Genomic DNA, 17,270 nt, shown 5'->3' with positions numbered 1-17,270 from the left:
GGGATGGACTCTTTGGCTTTGCTTTTCTTCTCCTCATTGGATTTTTCATGTTCAAAGTTGCAGAAGCCAGATTACAAGCTCATTTTGGTTCAACTTCAGCAACTGTGCATTGCATTGCCATGTAATGTGATGCAATGCTATCTTTCTAGCTCTCCCTTTTTACTTCCTTTTGGATAAACAGACATATTAGGCAAGCATTTTGGAGCTTTCACCTAAATAACTACAGGTGGTGAGATAAGCTGCACAATATAATTGACCTTTCAGTATATTGTTGCACACACACCATCTATTTAGCAAATGCCCTTGTTATCAACAGCAGCCTTTTAAACTCACCTGAGCTAACAGGTATGTGCGCTGGTTACTCTGCTGCGCTTAAAATTTCTTTTTTGGTTTGCTACAATGCCTTTTCTGAAACGTTGTCTCCTTCTGCTGGAACACTGACTTCTTTCATTTAATGCCTGCAGACTATAAAAGAGAACCCAACCCAAAAAGTTTGGTTGATTAGTCTGTGGCATTCTGTTAAACTGTTGCTTATGGCGGTCTCTGTGAGCTTCTCAGCGACATTCAGCCAGCCAGGTATCCTGCCTGCAGTAGATGGAATGTGGCAATGGAACGCTGGCTGCGCGTGTCATAATAGGCTCTGAGCCTTTATATACCTGTGCACAGCAGCAGCCACCTTCAGTCTGCTGCTGGACAGCCAGCAGCAGCAGCAGCAGGAGAGGTATGTAATCAGGAGCCCTCCTGCTAAGGGTAGACAGCTGCTCGTTCCACCCCACCCCCCGCCTTAATTGGTTCTCCTCCCTTCCAACGGTGTTGAGGCGGGTGGGAACAGCAGGGGGTGAAGGTGCTGTGTTTAAAGAGGTGGAGTTATGCAGATCTAAAACGCGTGGATTGCAGCAGCAGCAAGCCGAAAAGTGCAGGCATGTAAGGGATTTAGAGGTTGACAACATGTCTTCTTAACGGGAGTCCAGGAGCTCATCTCCACAAATGGACTTTTCAGGATCCTTGAGTGGCTCCGTAGTTTGAAACCAATTCTGGTTATCGCTTCTCGGCCTTTTGGCTAAGATCAAGTGTAGTATCTGTTCTTATCAGTTTAATATCTGATACGTCCCCTATCTGGGGACCATATATTAAATGGATTTTTAGAACAGGGAGATGGAAAAAGAGCTTGCTCTGTCCACTCCACGCATTGACCTGGTATTGCAGTATCTCCAGGACCGGTGCACCCCTTCTTTAATGCAGTTTCTAAAATCAGAAAGAATTGAATTCAATGTTTTTTGTTCATTTTGCTTGTTTGTCGGATTTGGGGATGGACTCTTTGGCTTTGCTTTTCTTCTCCTCATTGGATTTTTCATGTTCAAAGTTGCAGAAGCCAGATTACAAGCTCATTTTGGTTCAACTTCAGCAACTGTGCATTGCATTGCCATGTAATGTGATGCAATGCTATCTTTCTAGCTCTCCCTTTTTACTTCCTTTTGGATAAACAGACATATTAGGCAAGCATTTTGGAGCTTTCACCTAAATAACTACAGGTGGTGAGATAAGCTGCACAATATAATTGACCTTTCAGTATATTGTTGCACACACACCATCTATTTAGCAAATGCCCTTGTTATCAACAGCAGCCTTTTAAACTCACCTGAGCTAACAGGTATGTGCGCTGGTTACTCTGCTGCGCTTAAAATTTCTTTTTTGGTTTGCTACAATGCCTTTTCTGAAACGTTGTCTCCTTCTGCTGGAACACTGACTTCTTTCATTTAATGCCTGCAGACTATAAAAGAGAACCCAACCCAAAAAGTTTGGTTGATTAGTCTGTGGCATTCTGTTAAACTGTTGCTTATGGCGGTCTCTGTGAGCTTCTCAGCGACATTCAGCCAGCCAGGTATCCTGCCTGCAGTAGATGGAATGTGGCAATGGAACTCTGGCTGCGCGTGTCATAATAGGCTCTGAGCCTTTATATACCTGTGCACAGCAGCAGCCACCTTCAGTCTGCTGCTGGACAGCCAGCAGCAGCAGCAGCAGGAGAGGTATGTAATCAGGAGCCCTCCTGCTAAGGGTAGACAGCTGCTCGTTCCACCCCACCCCCCGCCTTAATTGGTTCTCCTCCCTTCCAACGGTGTTGAGGCGGGTGGGAACAGCAGGGGGTGAAGGTGCTGTGTTTAAAGAGGTGGAGTTATGCAGATCTAAAACGCGTGGATTGCAGCAGCAGCAAGCCGAAAAGTGCAGGCATGTAAGGGATCTAGAGGTTGACAACATGTCTTCTTAACGGGAGTCCAGGAGCTCATCTCCACAAATGGACTTTTCAGGATCCTTGGGTGGCTCCGTAGTTTGAAACCAATTCTGGTTATCGCTTCTCGGCCTTTTGGCTAAGATCAAGTGTAGTATCTGTTCTTATCAGTTTAATATCTGATACGTCCCCTATCTGGGGACCATATATTAAATGGATTTTTAGAACAGGGAGATGGAAAAAGAGCTTGCTCTGTCCACTCCACGCATTGACCTGGTATTGCAGTATCTCCAGGACCGGTGCACCCCTTCTTTAATGCAGTTTCTAAAATCAGAAAGAATTGAATTCAATGTTTTTTGTTCATTTTGCTTGTTTGTCGGATTTTGGGATGGACTCTTTGGCTTTGCTTTTCTTCTCCTCATTGGATTTTTCATGTTCAAAGTTGCAGAAGCCAGATTACAAGCTCATTTTGGTTCAACTTCAGCAACTGTGCATTGCATTGCCATGTAATGTGATGCAATGCTATCTTTCTAGCTCTCCCTTTTTACTTCCTTTTGGATAAACAGACATATTAGGCAAGCATTTTGGAGCTTTCACCTAAATAACTACAGGTGGTGAGATAAGCTGCACAATATAATTGACCTTTCAGTATATTGTTGCACACACACCATCTATTTAGCAAATGCCCTTGTTATCAACAGCAGCCTTTTAAACTCACCTGAGCTAACAGGTATGTGCGCTGGTTACTCTGCTGCGCTTAAAATTTCTTTTTTGGTTTGCTACAATGCCTTTTCTGAAACGTTGTCTCCTTCTGCTGGAACACTGACTTCTTTCATTTAATGCCTGCAGACTATAAAAGAGAACCCAACCCAAAAAGTTTGGTTGATTAGTCTGTGGCATTCTGTTAAACTGTTGCTTATGGCGGTCTCTGTGAGCTTCTCAGCGACATTCAGCCAGCCAGGTATCCTGCCTGCAGTAGATGGAATGTGGCAATGGAACGCTGGCTGCGCGTGTCATAATAGGCTCTGAGCCTTTATATACCTGTGCACAGCAGCAGCCACCTTCAGTCTGCTGCTGGACAGCCAGCAGCAGCAGCAGCAGGAGAGGTATGTAATCAGGAGCCCTCCTGCTAAGGGTAGACAGCTGCTCGTTCCACCCCACCCCCCGCCTTAATTGGTTCTCCTCCCTTCCAACGGTGTTGAGGCGGGTGGGAACAGCAGGGGGTGAAGGTGCTGTGTTTAAAGAGGTGGAGTTATGCAGATCTAAAACGCGTGGATTGCAGCAGCAGCAAGCCGAAAAGTGCAGGCATGTAAGGGATCTAGAGGTTGACAACATGTCTTCTTAACGGGAGTCCAGGAGCTCATCTCCACAAATGGACTTTTCAGGATCCTTGGGTGGCTCCGTAGTTTGAAACCAATTCTGGTTATCGCTTCTCGGCCTTTTGGCTAAGATCAAGTGTAGTATCTGTTCTTATCAGTTTAATATCTGATACGTCCCCTATCTGGGGACCATATATTAAATGGATTTTTAGAACAGGGAGATGGAAAAAGAGCTTGCTCTGTCCACTCCACGCATTGACCTGGTATTGCAGTATCTCCAGGACCGGTGCACCCCTTCTTTAATGCAGTTTCTAAAATCAGAAAGAATTGAATTCAATGTTTTTTGTTCATTTTGCTTGTTTGTCGGATTTTGGGATGGACTCTTTGGCTTTGCTTTTCTTCTCCTCATTGGATTTTTCATGTTCAAAGTTGCAGAAGCCAGATTACAAGCTCATTTTGGTTCAACTTCAGCAACTGTGCATTGCATTGCCATGTAATGTGATGCAATGCTATCTTTCTAGCTCTCCCTTTTTACTTCCTTTTGGATAAACAGACATATTAGGCAAGCATTTTGGAGCTTTCACCTAAATAACTACAGGTGGTGAGATAAGCTGCACAATATAATTGACCTTTCAGTATATTGTTGCACACACACCATCTATTTAGCAAATGCCCTTGTTATCAACAGCAGCCTTTTAAACTCACCTGAGCTAACAGGTATGTGCGCTGGTTACTCTGCTGCACTTAAAATTTCTTTTTTGGTTTGCTACAATGCCTTTTCTGAAACGTTGTCTCCTTCTGCTGGAACACTGACTTCTTTCATTTAATGCCTGCAGACTATAAAAGAGAACCCAACCCAAAAAGTTTGGTTGATTAGTCTGTGGCATTCTGTTAAACTGTTGCTTATGGCGGTCTCTGTGAGCTTCTCAGCGACATTCAGCCAGCCAGGTATCCTGCCTGCAGTAGATGGAATGTGGCAATGGAACGCTGGCTGCGCGTGTCATAATAGGCTCTGAGCCTTTATATACCTGTGCACAGCAGCAGCCACCTTCAGTCTGCTGCTGGACAGCCAGCAGCAGCAGCAGCAGGAGAGGTATGTAATCAGGAGCCCTCCTGCTAAGGGTAGACAGCTGCTCGTTCCACCCCACCCCCCGCCTTAATTGGTTCTCCTCCCTTCCAACGGTGTTGAGGCGGGTGGGAACAGCAGGGGGTGAAGGTGCTGTGTTTAAAGAGGTGGAGTTATGCAGATCTAAAACGCGTGGATTGCAGCAGCAGCAAGCCGAAAAGTGCAGGCATGTAAGGGATCTAGAGGTTGACAACATGTCTTCTTAACGGGAGTCCAGGAGCTCATCTCCACAAATGGACTTTTCAGGATCCTTGGGTGGCTCCGTAGTTTGAAACCAATTCTGGTTATCGCTTCTCGGCCTTTTGGCTAAGATCAAGTGTAGTATCTGTTCTTATCAGTTTAATATCTGATACGTCCCCTATCTGGGGACCATATATTAAATGGATTTTTAGAACAGGGAGATGGAAAAAGAGCTTGCTCTGTCCACTCCACGCATTGACCTGGTATTGCAGTATCTCCAGGACCGGTGCACCCCTTCTTTAATGCAGTTTCTAAAATCAGAAAGAATTGAATTCAATGTTTTTTGTTCATTTTGCTTGTTTGTCGGATTTTGGGATGGACTCTTTGGCTTTGCTTTTCTTCTCCTCATTGGATTTTTCATGTTCAAAGTTGCAGAAGCCAGATTACAAGCTCATTTTGGTTCAACTTCAGCAACTGTGCATTGCATTGCCATGTAATGTGATGCAATGCTATCTTTCTAGCTCTCCCTTTTTACTTCCTTTTGGATAAACAGACATATTAGGCAAGCATTTTGGAGCTTTCACCTAAATAACTACAGGTGGTGAGATAAGCTGCACAATATAATTGACCTTTCAGTATATTGTTGCACACACACCATCTATTTAGCAAATGCCCTTGTTATCAACAGCAGCCTTTTAAACTCACCTGAGCTAACAGGTATGTGCGCTGGTTACTCTGCTGCACTTAAAATTTCTTTTTTGGTTTGCTACAATGCCTTTTCTGAAACGTTGTCTCCTTCTGCTGGAACACTGACTTCTTTCATTTAATGCCTGCAGACTATAAAAGAGAACCCAACCCAAAAAGTTTGGTTGATTAGTCTGTGGCATTCTGTTAAACTGTTGCTTATGGCGGTCTCTGTGAGCTTCTCAGCGACATTCAGCCAGCCAGGTATCCTGCCTGCAGTAGATGGAATGTGGCAATGGAACGCTGGCTGCGCGTGTCATAATAGGCTCTGAGCCTTTATATACCTGTGCACAGCAGCAGCCACCTTCAGTCTGCTGCTGGACAGCCAGCAGCAGCAGCAGCAGGAGAGGTATGTAATCAGGAGCCCTCCTGCTAAGGGTAGACAGCTGCTCGTTCCACCCCACCCCCCGCCTTAATTGGTTCTCCTCCCTTCCAACGGTGTTGAGGCGGGTGGGAACAGCAGGGGGTGAAGGTGCTGTGTTTAAAGAGGTGGAGTTATGCAGATCTAAAACGCGTGGATTGCAGCAGCAGCAAGCCGAAAAGTGCAGGCATGTAAGGGATCTAGAGGTTGACAACATGTCTTCTTAACGGGAGTCCAGGAGCTCATCTCCACAAATGGACTTTTCAGGATCCTTGGGTGGCTCCGTAGTTTGAAACCAATTCTGGTTATCGCTTCTCGGCCTTTTGGCTAAGATCAAGTGTAGTATCTGTTCTTATCAGTTTAATATCTGATACGTCCCCTATCTGGGGACCATATATTAAATGGATTTTTAGAACAGGGAGATGGAAAAAGAGCTTGCTCTGTCCACTCCACGCATTGACCTGGTATTGCAGTATCTCCAGGACCGGTGCACCCCTTCTTTAATGCAGTTTCTAAAATCAGAAAGAATTGAATTCAATGTTTTTTGTTCATTTTGCTTGTTTGTCGGATTTTGGGATGGACTCTTTGGCTTTGCTTTTCTTCTCCTCATTGGATTTTTCATGTTCAAAGTTGCAGAAGCCAGATTACAAGCTCATTTTGGTTCAACTTCAGCAACTGTGCATTGCATTGCCATGTAATGTGATGCAATGCTATCTTTCTAGCTCTCCCTTTTTACTTCCTTTTGGATAAACAGACATATTAGGCAAGCATTTTGGAGCTTTCACCTAAATAACTACAGGTGGTGAGATAAGCTGCACAATATAATTGACCTTTCAGTATATTGTTGCACACACACCATCTATTTAGCAAATGCCCTTGTTATCAACAGCAGCCTTTTAAACTCACCTGAGCTAACAGGTATGTGCGCTGGTTACTCTGCTGCGCTTAAAATTTCTTTTTTGGTTTGCTACAATGCCTTTTCTGAAACGTTGTCTCCTTCTGCTGGAACACTGACTTCTTTCATTTAATGCCTGCAGACTATAAAAGAGAACCCAACCCAAAAAGTTTGGTTGATTAGTCTGTGGCATTCTGTTAAACTGTTGCTTATGGCGGTCTCTGTGAGCTTCTCAGCGACATTCAGCCAGCCAGGTATCCTGCCTGTAGTAGATGGAATGTGGCAATGGAACGCTGGCTGCGCGTGTCATAATAGGCTCTGAGCCTTTATATACCTGTGCACAGCAGCAGCCACCTTCAGTCTGCTGCTGGACCGCCAGCAGCAGCAGCAGCAGTAGAGGTATGTAATCAGGAGCCCTCCTGCTAAGGGTAGACAGCTGCTCGTTCCACCCCACCCCCCGCCTTAATTGGTTCTCCTCCCTTCCAACGGTGTTGAGGCGGGTGGGAACAGCAGGGGGTGAAGGTGCTGTGTTTAAAGAGGTGGAGTTATGCAGATCTAAAACGCGTGGATTGCAGCAGCAGCAAGCCGAAAAGTGCAGGCATGTAAGGGATCTAGAGGTTGACAACATGTCTTCTTAACGGGAGTCCAGGAGCTCATCTCCACAAATGGACTTTTCAGGATCCTTGGGTGGCTCCGTAGTTTGAAACCAATTCTGGTTATCGCTTCTCGGCCTTTTGGCTAAGATCAAGTGTAGTATCTGTTCTTATCAGTTTAATATCTGATACGTCCCCTATCTGGGGACCATATATTAAATGGATTTTTAGAACAGGGAGATGGAAAAAGAGCTTGCTCTGTCCACTCCACGCATTGACCTGGTATTGCAGTATCTCCAGGACCGGTGCACCCCTTCTTTAATGCAGTTTCTAAAATCAGAAAGAATTGAATTCAATGTTTTTTGTTCATTTTGCTTGTTTGTCGGATTTTGGGATGGACTCTTTGGCTTTGCTTTTCTTCTCCTCATTGGATTTTTCATGTTCAAAGTTGCAGAAGCCAGATTACAAGCTCATTTTGGTTCAACTTCAGCAACTGTGCATTGCATTGCCATGTAATGTGATGCAATGCTATCTTTCTAGCTCTCCCTTTTTACTTCCTTTTGGATAAACAGACATATTAGGCAAGCATTTTGGAGCTTTCACCTAAATAACTACAGGTGGTGAGATAAGCTGCACAATATAATTGACCTTTCAGTATATTGTTGCACACACACCATCTATTTAGCAAATGCCCTTGTTATCAACAGCAGCCTTTTAAACTCACCTGAGCTAACAGGTATGTGCGCTGGTTACTCTGCTGCGCTTAAAATTTCTTTTTTGGTTTGCTACAATGCCTTTTCTGAAACGTTGTCTCCTTCTGCTGGAACACTGACTTCTTTCATTTAATGCCTGCAGACTATAAAAGAGAACCCAACCCAAAAAGTTTGGTTGATTAGTCTGTGGCATTCTGTTAAACTGTTGCTTATGGCGGTCTCTGTGAGCTTCTCAGCGACATTCAGCCAGCCAGGTATCCTGCCTGCAGTAGATGGAATGTGGCAATGGAACGCTGGCTGCGCGTGTCATAATAGGCTCTGAGCCTTTATATACCTGTGCACAGCAGCAGCCACCTTCAGTCTGCTGCTGGACAGCCAGCAGCAGCAGCAGCAGGAGAGGTATGTAATCAGGAGCCCTCCTGCTAAGGGTAGACAGCTGCTCGTTCCACCCCACCCCCCGCCTTAATTGGTTCTCCTCCCTTCCAACGGTGTTGAGGCGGGTGGGAACAGCAGGGGGTGAAGGTGCTGTGTTTAAAGAGGTGGAGTTATGCAGATCTAAAACGCGTGGATTGCAGCAGCAGCAAGCCGAAAAGTGCAGGCATGTAAGGGATCTAGAGGTTGACAACATGTCTTCTTAACGGGAGTCCAGGAGCTCATCTCCACAAATGGACTTTTCAGGATCCTTGGGTGGCTCCGTAGTTTGAAACCAATTCTGGTTATCGCTTCTCGGCCTTTTGGCTAAGATCAAGTGTAGTATCTGTTCTTATCAGTTTAATATCTGATACGTCCCCTATCTGGGGACCATATATTAAATGGATTTTTAGAACAGGGAGATGGAAAAAGAGCTTGCTCTGTCCACTCCACGCATTGACCTGGTATTGCAGTATCTCCAGGACCGGTGCACCCCTTCTTTAATGCAGTTTCTAAAATCAGAAAGAATTGAATTCAATGTTTTTTGTTCATTTTGCTTGTTTGTCGGATTTTGGGATGGACTCTTTGGCTTTGCTTTTCTTCTCCTCATTGGATTTTTCATGTTCAAAGTTGCAGAAGCCAGATTACAAGCTCATTTTGGTTCAACTTCAGCAACTGTGCATTGCATTGCCATGTAATGTGATGCAATGCTATCTTTCTAGCTCTCCCTTTTTACTTCCTTTTGGATAAACAGACATATTAGGCAAGCATTTTGGAGCTTTCACCTAAATAACTACAGGTGGTGAGATAAGCTGCACAATATAATTGACCTTTCAGTATATTGTTGCACACACACCATCTATTTAGCAAATGCCCTTGTTATCAACAGCAGCCTTTTAAACTCACCTGAGCTAACAGGTATGTGCGCTGGTTACTCTGCTGCGCTTAAAATTTCTTTTTTGGTTTGCTACAATGCCTTTTCTGAAACGTTGTCTCCTTCTGCTGGAACACTGACTTCTTTCATTTAATGCCTGCAGACTATAAAAGAGAACCCAACCCAAAAAGTTTGGTTGATTAGTCTGTGGCATTCTGTTAAACTGTTGCTTATGGCGGTCTCTGTGAGCTTCTCAGCGACATTCAGCCAGCCAGGTATCCTGCCTGCAGTAGATGGAATGTGGCAATGGAACGCTGGCTGCGCGTGTCATAATAGGCTCTGAGCCTTTATATACCTGTGCACAGCAGCAGCCACCTTCAGTCTGCTGCTGGACAGCCAGCAGCAGCAGCAGCAGGAGAGGTATGTAATCAGGAGCCCTCCTGCTAAGGGTAGACAGCTGCTCGTTCCACCCCACCCCCCGCCTTAATTGGTTCTCCTCCCTTCCAACGGTGTTGAGGCGGGTGGGAACAGCAGGGGGTGAAGGTGCTGTGTTTAAAGAGGTGGAGTTATGCAGATCTAAAACGCGTGGATTGCAGCAGCAGCAAGCCGAAAAGTGCAGGCATGTAAGGGATCTAGAGGTTGACAACATGTCTTCTTAACGGGAGTCCAGGAGCTCATCTCCACAAATGGACTTTTCAGGATCCTTGGGTGGCTCCGTAGTTTGAAACCAATTCTGGTTATCGCTTCTCGGCCTTTTGGCTAAGATCAAGTGTAGTATCTTTCGAAAAGGCGGTTTTGGATGTTTGCCGCCCTAGTAGATTGATACATTATGCACACTGGGGTTTAGGCGCTTGTTAGTACGCCAGGTGGCTAATATAGTCATCTGGTGGAAAGCATGGCCCCCCAGGATCGACGCCATTGGGCCGGGGAAGATCGAAAGCCCGAAGTGTGAAGTGCCCCAGGAGTGGTGACCCTGGGGTGCCTTAACTCACTGGGATTGGGAACCCCACTTGAGTTTATGGCACATTTGCACTAGCACTTCAATATTTCTTTCTTCACACACACCCTTATTCCGGGCCTTCTGGCCTTAGGATGGGGAATTTTTCAACTCCCGGTCGAAGGTCCGGGCAGTATTATACTGTGAAACCTTCACTATTTATTTAATTTTTTTTTGTCACTGTGTGTCCACTTTTTCACGTGTGTCCACGTCCTTACTAGGATTTTGTCGGGATGCGGTTCCCTTACGGGTTCCTCTCTTGGCAGGTCTAGGGGGGGAGTGTGTGGCCATCAGGTTCCGCTCCCCCCTGAACCCCCCTGGCTCTCCTCTTTCGGGAGGAGAGCGTTGTTGGCTCCCCTCTTCCGGGAGGGGAGCACAGTCTTTGGCTCCCAGTGCCTTGCTCGGGTGAGAACTCGGGCAGGTATTGAGGGTAAGATTGGGTCGCCTCTGGCTCCGGCTGGAGGTGGCTATTTGTCCCTGTGCCTCGCTGTGGCCTTCTGGCACGGAGGGACGGGGAATGGTTTGGGGGACCCTTCTCCTTTTGGAGAAGGTTTCAAGAAGACCAGCATCCTAGTGCACTTTTTTTTGTGGCACTTGTCACTTTTTTAAGCGCACTCGGGTTTTGTACACGAATTCGGGCTTTCGATAAAAAAAAAAAAATCTGTTCTTATCAGTTTAATATCTGATACGTCCCCTATCTGGGGACCATATATTAAATGGATTTTTAGAACAGGGAGATGGAAAAAGAGCTTGCTCTGTCCACTCCACGCATTGACCTGGTATTGCAGTATCTCCAGGACCGGTGCACCCCTTCTTTAATGCAGTTTCTAAAATCAGAAAGAATTGAATTCAATGTTTTTTGTTCATTTTGCTTGTTTGTCGGATTTTGGGATGGACTCTTCGGCTTTGCTTTTCTTCTCCTCATTGGATTTTTCATGTTCAAAGTTGCAGAAGCCAGATTACAAGCTCATTTTGGTTCAACTTCAGCAACTGTGCATTGCATTGCCATGTAATGTGATGCAATGCTATCTTTCTAGCTCTCCCTTTTTACTTCCTTTTGGATAAACAGACATATTAGGCAAGCATTTTGGAGCTTTCACCTAAATAACTACAGGTGGTGAGATAAGCTGCACAATATAATTGACCTTTCAGTATATTGTTGCACACACACCATCTATTTAGCAAATGCCCTTGTTATCAACAGCAGCCTTTTAAACTCACCTGAGCTAACAGGTATGTGCGCTGGTTACTCTGCTGCGCTTAAAATTTCTTTTTTGGTTTGCTACAATGCCTTTTCTGAAACGTTGTCTCCTTCTGCTGGAACACTGACTTCTTTCATTTAATGCCTGCAGACTATAAAAGAGAACCCAACCCAAAAAGTTTGGTTGATTAGTCTGTGGCATTCTGTTAAACTGTTGCTTATGGCGGTCTCTGTGAGCTTCTCAGCGACATTCAGCCAGCCAGGTATCCTGCCTGCAGTAGATGGAATGTGGCAATGGAACGCTGGCTGCGCGTGTCATAATAGGCTCTGAGCCTTTATATACCTGTGCACAGCAGCAGCCACCTTCAGTCTGCTGCTGGACAGCCAGCAGCAGCAGCAGCAGGAGAGGTATGTAATCAGGAGCCCTCCTGCTAAGGGTAGACAGCTGCTCGTTCCACCCCACCCCCCGCCTTAATTGGTTCTCCTCCCTTCCAACGGTGTTGAGGCGGGTGGGAACAGCAGGGGGTGAAGGTGCTGTGTTTAAAGAGGTGGAGTTATGCAGATCTAAAACGCGTGGATTGCAGCAGCAGCAAGCCGAAAAGTGCAGGCATGTAAGGGATCTAGAGGTTGACAACATGTCTTCTTAACGGGAGTCCAGGAGCTCATCTCCACAAATGGACTTTTCAGGATCCTTGGGTGGCTCCGTAGTTTGAAACCAATTCTGGTTATCGCTTCTCGGCCTTTTGGCTAAGATCAAGTGTAGTATCTGTTCTTATCAGTTTAATATCTGATACGTCCCCTATCTGGGGACCATATATTAAATGGATTTTTAGAACAGGGAGATGGAAAAAGAGCTTGCTCTGTCCACTCCACGCATTGACCTGGTATTGCAGTATCTCCAGGACCGGTGCACCCCTTCTTTAATGCAGTTTCTAAAATCAGAAAGAATTGAATTCAATGTTTTTTGTTCATTTTGCTTGTTTGTCGGATTTTGGGATGGACTCTTTGGCTTTGCTTTTCTTCTCCTCATTGGATTTTTCATGTTCAAAGTTGCAGAAGCCAGATTACAAGCTCATTTTGGTTCAACTTCAGCAACTGTGCATTGCATTGCCATGTAATGTGATGCAATGCTATCTTTCTAGCTCTCCCTTTTTACTTCCTTTTGGATAAACAGACATATTAGGCAAGCATTTTGGAGCTTTCACCTAAATAACTACAGGTGGTGAGATAAGCTGCACAATATAATTGACCTTTCAGTATATTGTTGCACACACACCATCTATTTAGCAAATGCCCTTGTTATCAACAGCAGCCTTTTAAACTCACCTGAGCTAACAGGTATGTGCGCTGGTTACTCTGCTGCGCTTAAAATTTCTTTTTTGGTTTGCTACAATGCCTTTTCTGAAACGTTGTCTCCTTCTGCTGGAACACTGACTTCTTTCATTTAATGCCTGCAGACTATAAAAGAGAACCCAACCCAAAAAGTTTGGTTGATTAGTCTGTGGCATTCTGTTAAACTGTTGCTTATGGCGGTCTCTGTGAGCTTCTCAGCGACATTCAGCCAGCCAGGTATCCTGCCTGCAGTAGATGGAATGTGGCAATGGAACGCTGGCTGCGCGTGTCATAATAGGCTCTGAGCCTTTATATACCTGTGCACAGCAGCAGCCACCTTCAGTCTGCTGCTGGACAGCCAGCAGCAGCAGCAGGAGAGGTATGTAATCAGGAGCCCTCCTGCTAAGGGTAGACAGCTGCTCGTTCCACCCCACCCCCCGCCTTAATTGGTTCTCCTCCCTTCCAACGGTGTTGAGGCCGGTGGGAACAGCAGGGGGTGAAGGTGCTGTGTTTAAAGAGGTGGAGTTATGCAGATCTAAAACGCGTGGATTGCAGCAGCAGCAAGCCGAAAAGTGCAGGCATGTAAGGGATCTAGAGGTTGACAACATGTCTTCTTAACGGGAGTCCAGGAGCTCATCTCCACAAATGGACTTTTCAGGATCCTTGGGTGGCTCCGTAGTTTGAAACCAATTCTGGTTATCGCTTCTCGGCCTTTTGGCTAAGATCAAGTGTAGTATCTGATTTGCACAGCGCCTGTTGACTGCCCTTGAGGACGACCTGAGGAACTCTGTCCCCAGGGCGAGCCTATCGCACCATTCTGTGCTTTATGGACTCTTCCCTGGGGTTCATACCGTCGGAGCCATCCAGGAGGCTTGGCGCCTTATGAACTGCTTCAAGGATGCCGTTTGGGTCGCCAGGAACCGGCTCATCTTGAGGAGGGAGAGGATGTCCATCCAGGACTGCCGCAGGCTGATCCACAGCCTGCTCAGAGACTATTCCATCGAGGACGGTCCGGAGGACGAGGATGAGGACTAAACCCCTCCTCCCCCTCTCCCCTTATGTGTCTTGTCTTTCAATAAAGCTTCGGGCCTGTGATTTTCCCCTCCCCATCCCCTTTTTCCCAATCCCCATCCCTTATCACGGTTCGTCGTACTGTATTGATTGACATGCTTTTTCTTTCAGATTGAGTGTTTTGTGTAGCATAGGGGTGTGATGTGTCTAGTTAGTGCGTCGTATCCTCATGCTATGTAAATATGATGTAGAATTCTGGGTGTACTGGGCTGCGGCACTGTACACTGTCTGTTAACTTATTTTTTGTGCTAATAAAAGATATATTCAATCAAAAAATCTGTTCTTATCAGTTTAATATCTGATACGTCCCCTATCTGGGGACCATATATTAAATGGATTTTTAGAACAGGGAGATGGAAAAAGAGCTTGCTCTGTCCACTCCACGCATTGACCTGGTATTGCAGTATCTCCAGGACCGGTGCACCCCTTCTTTAATGCAGTTTCTAAAATCAGAAAGAATTGAATTCAATGTTTTTTGTTCATTTTGCTTGTTTGTCGGATTTTGGGATGGACTCTTTGGCTTTGCTTTTCTTCTCCTCATTGGATTTTTCATGTTCAAAGTTGCAGAAGCCAGATTACAAGCTCATTTTGGTTCAACTTCAGCAACTGTGCATTGCATTGCCATGTAATGTGATGCAATGCTATCTTTCTAGCTCTCCCTTTTTACTTCCTTTTGGATAAACAGACATATTAGGCAAGCATTTTGGAGCTTTCACCTAAATAACTACAGGTGGTGAGATAAGCTGCACAATATAATTGACCTTTCAGTATATTGTTGCACACACACCATCTATTTAGCAAATGCCCTTGTTATCAACAGCAGCCTTTTAAACTCACCTGAGCTAACAGGTATGTGCGCTGGTTACTCTGCTGCGCTTAAAATTTCTTTTTTGGTTTGCTACAATGCCTTTTCTGAAACGTTGTCTCCTTCTGCTGGAACACTGACTTCTTTCATTTAATGCCTGCAGACTATAAAAGAGAACCCAACCCAAAAAGTTTGGTTGATTAGTCTGTGGCATTCTGTTAAACTGTTGCTTATGGCGGTCTCTGTGAGCTTCTCAGCGACATTCAGCCAACCAGGTATCCTGCCTGCAGTAGATGGAATGTGGCAATGGAACGCTGGCTGCGCGTGTCATAATAGGCTCTGAGCCTTTATATACCTGTGCACAGCAGCAGCCACCTTCAGTCTGCTGCTGGACAGCCAGCAGCAGCAGCAGGAGAGGTATGTAATCAGGAGCCCTCCTGCTAAGGGTAGACAGCTGCTCGTTCCACCCCACCCCCCGCCTTAATTGGTTCTCCTCCCTTCCAACGGTGTTGAGGCGGGTGGGAACAGCAGGGGGTGAAGGTGCTGTGTTTAAAGAGGTGGAGTTATGCAGATCTAAAACGCGTGGATTGCAGCAGCAGCAAGCCGAAAAGTGCAGGCATGTAAGGGATCTAGAGGTTGACAACATGTCTTCTTAATGGGAGTCCAGGAGCTCATCTCCACAAATGGACTTTTCAGGATCCTTGGGTGGCTCCGTAGTTTGAAACCAATTCTGGTTATCGCTTCTCGGCCTTTTGGCTAAGATCAAGTGTAGTATCTGTTCTTATCAGTTTAATATCTGATACGTCCCCTATCTGGGGACCATATATTAAATGGATTTTTAGAACAGGGAGATGGAAAAAGAGCTTGCTCTGTCCACTCCACGCATTGACCTGGTATTGCAGTATCTCCAGGACCGGTGCACCCCTTCTTTAATGCAGTTTCTAAAATCAGAAAGAATTGAATTCAATGTTTTTTGTTCATTTTGCTTGTTTGTCGGATTTTGGGATGGACTCTTTGGCTTTGCTTTTCTTCTCCTCATTGGATTTTTCATGTTCAAAGTTGCAGAAGCCAGATTACAAGCTCATTTTGGTTCAACTTCAGCAACTGTGCATTGCATTGCCATGTAATGTGATGCAATGCTATCTTTCTAGCTCTCCCTTTTTACTTCCTTTTGGATAAACAGACATATTAGGCAAGCATTTTGGAGCTTTCACCTAAATAACTACAGGTGGTGAGATAAGCTGCACAATATAATTGACCTTTCAGTATATTGTTGCACACACACCATCTATTTAGCAAATGCCCTTGTTATCAACAGCAGCCTTTTAAACTCACCTGAGCTAACAGGTATGTGCGCTGGTTACTCTGCTGCGCTTAAAATTTCTTTTTTGGTTTGCTACAATGCCTTTTCTGAAACGTTGTCTCCTTCTGCTGGAACACTGACTTCTTTCATTTAATGCCTGCAGACTATAAAAGAGAACCCAACCCAAAAAGTTTGGTTGATTAGTCTGTGGCATTCTGTTAAACTGTTGCTTATGGCGGTCTCTGTGAGCTTCTCAGCGACATTCAGCCAGCCAGGTATCCTGCCTGCAGTAGATGGAATGTGGCAATGGAGCGCTGGCTGCGCGTGTCATAATAGGCTCTGAGCCTTTATATACCTGTGCACAGCAGCAGCCACCTTCAGTCTGCTGCTGGACAGCCAGCAGCAGCAGCAGCAGGAGAGGTATGTAATCAGGAGCCCTCCTGCTAAGGGTAGACAGCTGCTCGTTCCACCCCACCCCCCGCCTTAATTGGTTCTCCTCCCTTCCAACGGTGTTGAGGCGGGTGGGAACAGCAGGGGGTGAAGGTGCTGTGTTTAAAGAGGTGGAGTTATGCAGATCTAAAACGCGTGGATTGCAGCAGCAGCAAGCCGAAAAGTGCAGGCATGTAAGGGATCTAGAGGTTGACAACATGTCTTCTTAACGGGAGTCCAGGAGCTCATCTCCACAAATGGACTTTTCAGGATCCTTGGGTGGCTCCGTAGTTTGAAACCAATTCTGGTTATCGCTTCTCGGCCTTTTGGCTAAGATCAAGTGTAGTATCTTTCGAAAAGGCGGTTTTGGATGTTTGCCGCCCTAGTAGATTGATACATTATGCACACTGGGGTTTAGGCGCTTGTTAGTACGCCAGGTGGCTAATATAGTCATCTGGTGGAAAGCATGGCCCCCCAGGATCGACGCCATTGGGCCGGGGAAGATCGAAAGCCCGAAGTGTGAAGTGCCCCAGGAGTGGTGACCCTGGGGTGCCTTAACTCACTGGGATTGGGAACCCCACTTGAGTTTATGGCACATTTGCACTAGCACTTCAATATTTCTTTCTTCACACACACCCTTATTCCGGGCCTTCTGGCCTTAGGATGGGGAATTTTTCAATTCCCGGTCG

The 17,270-nt window shown here is 45.7% G+C and overlaps 11 non-coding genes and 3 pseudogenes across 11 annotated transcripts; all 14 read left to right on the top strand.

Moving 5' to 3' along the window:
* Window positions 1-1,040: 1,040 nt before the first annotated feature.
* Window positions 1,041-1,231, top strand: LOC141235271 (U2 spliceosomal RNA). The gene has a single exon (XR_012301122.1). It is a non-coding gene; the product is annotated as a U2 spliceosomal RNA (small nuclear RNA).
* Window positions 1,232-2,346: 1,115 nt separating this feature from the next.
* Window positions 2,347-2,537, top strand: LOC141235260 (U2 spliceosomal RNA). The gene has a single exon (XR_012301111.1). It is a non-coding gene; the product is annotated as a U2 spliceosomal RNA (small nuclear RNA).
* A 1,115-nt stretch (window positions 2,538-3,652) lies between these two features.
* Window positions 3,653-3,843, top strand: LOC141235248 (U2 spliceosomal RNA). The gene has a single exon (XR_012301100.1). It is a non-coding gene; the product is annotated as a U2 spliceosomal RNA (small nuclear RNA).
* A 1,115-nt stretch (window positions 3,844-4,958) lies between these two features.
* LOC141235236 (U2 spliceosomal RNA) lies at window positions 4,959-5,149 on the top strand. Its single transcript, XR_012301089.1, has one exon. It is a non-coding gene; the product is annotated as a U2 spliceosomal RNA (small nuclear RNA).
* Window positions 5,150-6,264: 1,115 nt separating this feature from the next.
* Window positions 6,265-6,455, top strand: LOC141235225 (U2 spliceosomal RNA). Its single transcript, XR_012301078.1, has one exon. It is a non-coding gene; the product is annotated as a U2 spliceosomal RNA (small nuclear RNA).
* A 1,115-nt stretch (window positions 6,456-7,570) lies between these two features.
* Window positions 7,571-7,761, top strand: LOC141235213 (U2 spliceosomal RNA). The gene has a single exon (XR_012301067.1). It is a non-coding gene; the product is annotated as a U2 spliceosomal RNA (small nuclear RNA).
* A 1,115-nt stretch (window positions 7,762-8,876) lies between these two features.
* On the top strand, window positions 8,877-9,067 carry LOC141235202 (U2 spliceosomal RNA). Its single transcript, XR_012301056.1, has one exon. It is a non-coding gene; the product is annotated as a U2 spliceosomal RNA (small nuclear RNA).
* A 1,115-nt stretch (window positions 9,068-10,182) lies between these two features.
* On the top strand, window positions 10,183-10,274 carry LOC141234848 (U2 spliceosomal RNA; annotated as a pseudogene).
* Window positions 10,275-11,068: 794 nt separating this feature from the next.
* LOC141235321 (U2 spliceosomal RNA) lies at window positions 11,069-11,253 on the top strand. Its single transcript, XR_012301168.1, has one exon. It is a non-coding gene; the product is annotated as a U2 spliceosomal RNA (small nuclear RNA).
* A 1,115-nt stretch (window positions 11,254-12,368) lies between these two features.
* Window positions 12,369-12,559, top strand: LOC141235190 (U2 spliceosomal RNA). Its single transcript, XR_012301044.1, has one exon. It is a non-coding gene; the product is annotated as a U2 spliceosomal RNA (small nuclear RNA).
* Window positions 12,560-13,671: 1,112 nt separating this feature from the next.
* Window positions 13,672-13,810, top strand: LOC141234845 (U2 spliceosomal RNA; annotated as a pseudogene).
* A 470-nt stretch (window positions 13,811-14,280) lies between these two features.
* On the top strand, window positions 14,281-14,473 carry LOC141235307 (U2 spliceosomal RNA). Its single transcript, XR_012301156.1, has one exon. It is a non-coding gene; the product is annotated as a U2 spliceosomal RNA (small nuclear RNA).
* A 1,112-nt stretch (window positions 14,474-15,585) lies between these two features.
* Window positions 15,586-15,776, top strand: LOC141235178 (U2 spliceosomal RNA). The gene has a single exon (XR_012301033.1). It is a non-coding gene; the product is annotated as a U2 spliceosomal RNA (small nuclear RNA).
* A 1,115-nt stretch (window positions 15,777-16,891) lies between these two features.
* On the top strand, window positions 16,892-16,983 carry LOC141234847 (U2 spliceosomal RNA; annotated as a pseudogene).
* The last annotated feature ends 287 nt before the right edge of the window (window positions 16,984-17,270 follow it).

This window comes from Phyllobates terribilis, unplaced genomic scaffold (genome assembly GCF_046119375.1).
Source record: "Phyllobates terribilis strain yellow unplaced genomic scaffold, ASM4611937v1 Scaffold_650__1_contigs__length_881393, whole genome shotgun sequence".
In the NCBI taxonomy this organism is placed as follows: domain Eukaryota; kingdom Metazoa; phylum Chordata; class Amphibia; order Anura; family Dendrobatidae; genus Phyllobates; species Phyllobates terribilis.
Note: the sequence above shows the minus strand (reverse complement) of the source record. Positions and strands in the feature narration are given on the sequence as shown.